The following is a 5,011-nucleotide window of genomic DNA, read 5'->3' as shown; positions in this document are numbered from 1 at the left end:
GCTGAACCCATAGAATAAATGCTCAGTAAACTTCTGTTTAATGAATTAAATATTTTTTGATGTTAGTACAGCATATATTGTATATATATATAGAGGACATATTGAGAAATGTGGAACTGTACTATTAATCACATATTAATATTAAAATTAATGTAGCTTGAAATTTGCTTAATATTTTTGTTCATCTGTATGAAAATACCTGTTTTAAATATTTCTTTTAACTTGGTTTTGCATTTCAACAAACTCTTCTTTGCACTAGTTCAAGTAAGAAAAGAAATTTATGTATTACGTAAGTTTAAAGTGAGAAGAATCTATAGGGAAAAAATAGTATACTGAAGTCTCTGATTTTTTGGATCGGGGGATTACATGTAAAGATCTATCTTCTGAAACATTATATATTTGATGAGGAATCATACTGGAATATTTTCCATCATGAGGCTTACTCAGAAACTGCTGGTGCAGTAGAGTATCCAAAGAAGCAGAATCCAGTTTCCGAGGGGGCCTCGTGACATTTCTGTTCAGAATGGACCTAATTTACATACTGTTCACAAATATATAAACTCGTCAAGTTGGTGATTTAAAAAAAAATATTACTTTTTCAAAAGGTTTTCACTTAGTTGAAGGATAATAAGTCAGAAATCATGGAGGTAATAGGGGTTTCCTTCTTAACTCATTTAATATCTTGGATGTGTGTGTCAGTTTGAGTTGCAGCAAACAGAACCACAGCAGCTATTTTAAACAAAAAAGGACTTATACCTAGAATTTGTTTCTCGGAAAATCAGTGAGAGGGCTTGAAGAGTAGGCCCTAGGCTGGACCTCGGGGACTTTCTGAACACTGTGGTGCTACCCATGTGGCCTGCCAAGGGAATAAGGTGGGGCTGCTGTGTGGGCACCTGGAGTCTTCCTACCTGCCTCTGCCTACTGGACACTAGCACTCTGTCTCCAAGTCTGCTTACCTTGCCTCTTGTCACCTGTGAAGCTGGGAACTGAACCCAGAAGTGCCTCAGAAAACTCCATCTCCACAGCCTAAGAAAATTCCCTATTTCACAACCACCATTAAAACCTCAGACTGTTGAGTCCAAATGGTCAGAATGTAATTTGCATCCAGATCCTTTTTTTTTAACTTTATAATTTATTTTATTTTTTTTAAATTAAACATATTATGGGTAATTTTAGATGCCAATAAGAAATTCTACATTATCATACAAAGAAAGCAAACACTTTAATTGTGATGTGTATTTTATATTTATGTTTATAAATTGTATTTTGAAATAACCAGAGCATGAGGTTGTGTCGGGTAGAAGTGTATGTTTGATGATTGGCAATAGAATCGTGTACCAGCAATTTCTAAATTACTTAAAAGGTTTAGTTCTGAATGGTAGCAGTTTCACTGACTCATTCTAGTATGCTCACTTTTTAAAACTAGATGTCAGGAGTTATATAAAGCTAGAAATTCTAAAGAGATATATCCACTTAGACTCGGCCTGAGACTGATGTCTTCTTGAGAGAGACATCAGTATTTTTCTGGGAGAGTCTGGGAAATGGACTGTAGCCTTCCAGCCTCTGCAGCAGGAGGCATGCTGCATGAAGGGTGAGATGCTCATTGCCAGTGAATCACATCCACCACCCTGACCTTTTTAAACACATATCTATCTGTTAAAAAAAAAAAAAAAAATTGGAGTGACTAAAGAATAGAACAAAATTAAATTATCCATAATTTCCACACTCAGCAACAATCAGTATTACAATGGTAGTGCACGCGCGCGCGCACATACACACACACACACACAGTCGGGAGTCAAACTGAGTTTACATATTTGCATCCTGATAATTTCTACATTTTGTTCCTATCATAGGACTTTCCCCTAGTGTGAATTTTATTAGGAAATATTTTTAATGAATGCATATATTCCACTTATAGAGTCTACACTAATTTATTTATCATTCTGCTATTGTTGGACATTTATACTTTTTCCATTTTTTTTCACATTCTAAGTATCAATGCTGTGAAGATATAGTTGAATATAATTTTATTTGTTTTGAAAATGGTGACTTATTCAACAAGCCTTTTCCCTGAAGTGCTTTTTCATGTAGCCAAATGCCCATACTTTTCTGTAAGAAAGGCATGATTTACATTCATATCTTGAGATGAAATCATATTCACATACAATACTCATAAAGGGTAATGTGTAATGAATTTGTCTTTTGAATTATCTTTGGTTTTACTTTTCAAATATCAATTTACTAAATTTGTTGTCTAAATTTTAAGCTGTTTATATTTTAGTTTGAGAGCTTTTTGAAAGTGTGTACATAGCTGATTAAATGCTGTCTGATTTTCAGTTATGAAAAGATTGTCCATGTTTTTTCCCCCCATCCCCTGCCCATTTTCACTTTATTTCCCATCTCTGACCACCCTGCCCTTTGACAACCATCAGCTTGTTCTTTGTATCCCTGGGCCTGTTTCTGTTTTGTTTTCTTTATTCATTTGTTTGTTTTTCTCAGATTCCACTTTTGAATGAAATCATATGCTGTTTTTCTGTCTGACTTATTTCACTTACCGTAAGACCCTCTAGGTCCAACCATGTTGTAAGTGGCAAGATTTTGTTCTTTCCATTCCTGAAAATTCGAGTGTGTGTGTATGTGTGTGTGTGTGTGTGTGCGCATGTGTGCACACGTGTGCATGTACGTGTATTTCACATCTTCTTTATCCATTCATCTATCGATGGACTTCTAAGTTCCATCCACGTCTTGGCTATTAGTAGGAATGCTGAAATAAACATAGGAGTGCATATCTTTTTGAATTAGTGGTTTTGTTTTCTCTGGATACCCAGAAGTGCAATTGCTGGATCATATGGCAGTTTTATTTTTAGTTTTTTTGAGGACTCCTCATACTGTTTTCCATAGTTCCTTCTCTAATTTATGATCCCACCAACAGTGTACAATGAGGGTTCCCTTTTCTTCATATTCTGGACAGTACTTGTTCTTTGTTGTTTTATTGATGATAGCCATTTGGACAGGTGAAGTGATATCTCATTGTGGTTTTAATTTGCATCTTCCTTATGATTAGTGATGTTGAGTATCTTTTCATACGTCTTTTGGCTATCTCTGTGTCCTCTTGGGAGAAATGTCTCTTCAGGTTTTCTATCTATTTTTTAATTGGATTGTTTGTTTTTACTGGCGTTAAGTTGTATGAGTTCCTTATTTTGGATATTGACCCCTTATAAGATGTATCATTGACACATATCTTCTCCCATTTAGTAGGTTGTCCTTCTGTTTTGTTGAGGGTTTCCTTTGCTGTGCAAAAAATTTTTAGGCTCATTTATTTATTTATTTTCATTGTTCTTGGCTGAGGAGACCTAGCCAAAAATATATTGCTATGACTAATGTCAAAGAGTTTACTGCCTACGTTTTCTTCAAGGAATTTTATGGTTTTAGGTCTGACATTTAAGTCTTTACAACATTTTGATTTTATTTTTGTGTATGGTGTAAGAAAGTACAATTTCATTTTTTTTCCCCATATATCTGTTCAGTTTTTCCGACACCACTTATTGAAGAGACTGTCTTTATCTCATTGTATATCCTTGCCTCCTTCATTGTAGATTAAAATATAAGCGAGGATTTATTTTTGGGCTTTCTGTTCTGTTCCATTAATGTATGTATCTGTTGTAATGCCAGACCATGCTGTTTTGATTATTCTAGTTTAATATTACAGAGCGTGATTCCTCCTACTTTGCTCTTAAGATTTCTTTGGCTATTTAGGGTTTTTTGGTTCCATATAAATTTTAGGATTAGTTCTAATTCTGAGATGAATGCCATTGGTATTTTAATAGGGATTTCTTTGAATCTTAGGTAGTAAGGATATTTTAACAGTGTTGATTTTTCCAATCCACGAGCAAGGTATATCCTTCCATTTATCTGTATCTCCTTCAATTTCTTTCTTCAGTGTCTTAAAGTTTTCAGAGTATAGGACTTTAACCTCTTTGGTTAAATTTATTCCTAGATATGTATGTTTTTTTGATGGAGTTGTACATGGGATTGTTTTCTTAATTTCTCCTCTGGTTGGTCATTATTGATGTATAGATTTCTATATATTGATTCTGTATCCTGAAATTTTACTCAATTTATTTATTAGTTTTACTAGTTTTTTTGGTGGAGTCTTTAGGGTTTTCTATATATCATATCATGTCATCTGCAAATAATGAGAGTTTTACTTTTTCTTTTCTGATTTGGATGCCTTATTTTTTTCCTTGTCTGATTACTGTGGCTAGACTTCCCATTTTTTTTCAATATTCAGAGAGGATGCTTGGAAGTTAACATGTGTGCCAGTCAATATTAAATTTATTTCTCTTGAGTCTGTTGGTGCTTACCATAATAGACAATTTCAGGATGTTATAAATCCTTATCAGTGCCTAGTGGTTTGGGATTTCTGTATAAAAACATGGAAATAAGTGAGTTAAAGGTTGGTTCATAGTCTTGTGATCCATCGATCTCTATTGTTTAGGATAAGTTGACATTCTTTTGTAACTCATGTACATAGTATAGTGATTTCTATTCTTCCAAGTTGAATAAGCAAAACAGTTTTAGAATAATGCAACCAACGAATTAAAATCTCATTTCTTAGCAGGAAGGTTTCATTCTGGTATATTAGAACACTACCATGTTGAACTTTCTCCTATGGTTCACAACCTCAGATGACAGCCGCACCCTTCTAAGTTACGGTAGTGATAATATCTCATTCCACTGTTAAGTTTAGAGGACAATGTCAGTAGATTTTGATGCTTCTAAGCCAGATGCGAGCTTGGTGAGAACAAGAATTATGGGCTTCTGGATTTCTTAAAATTTTTTAGACTTTTATTTGAACATGAGATGTAAAGGGGAAGAGAGTCTTGGCTTTTTTTCAGTCTTCTTTGGAACATTTACTCATTTCTGTTTTCCAGCATTTTGTGGCTCAAGGCCTTTTTCAACTCAGAGAACATTTTGTTTGCACTTTAGAAAGTATCTTGCTAGAAGA

At 34.2% G+C, this 5,011-nt stretch overlaps 1 protein-coding gene across 1 annotated transcript in view; it reads left to right on the top strand.

Moving 5' to 3' along the window:
- The window catches only part of PARD3 (par-3 family cell polarity regulator), a gene marked incomplete at its 5' end in the record, with an annotated part of 511,767 nt that overhangs the window by 181,176 nt on the left and 325,580 nt on the right, over positions 1–5,011 (top strand). The window lies entirely within an intron of this gene.

This window comes from Pteropus alecto, unplaced genomic scaffold (assembly GCF_000325575.1).
Source record: "Pteropus alecto unplaced genomic scaffold, ASM32557v1 scaffold204, whole genome shotgun sequence".
Classification (NCBI taxonomy): Eukaryota; Metazoa; Chordata; class Mammalia; order Chiroptera; family Pteropodidae; genus Pteropus; species Pteropus alecto.
The sequence above is the reverse complement of the archived record's forward strand: the minus strand, read 5'-3'. Positions and strand labels throughout refer to the sequence as shown.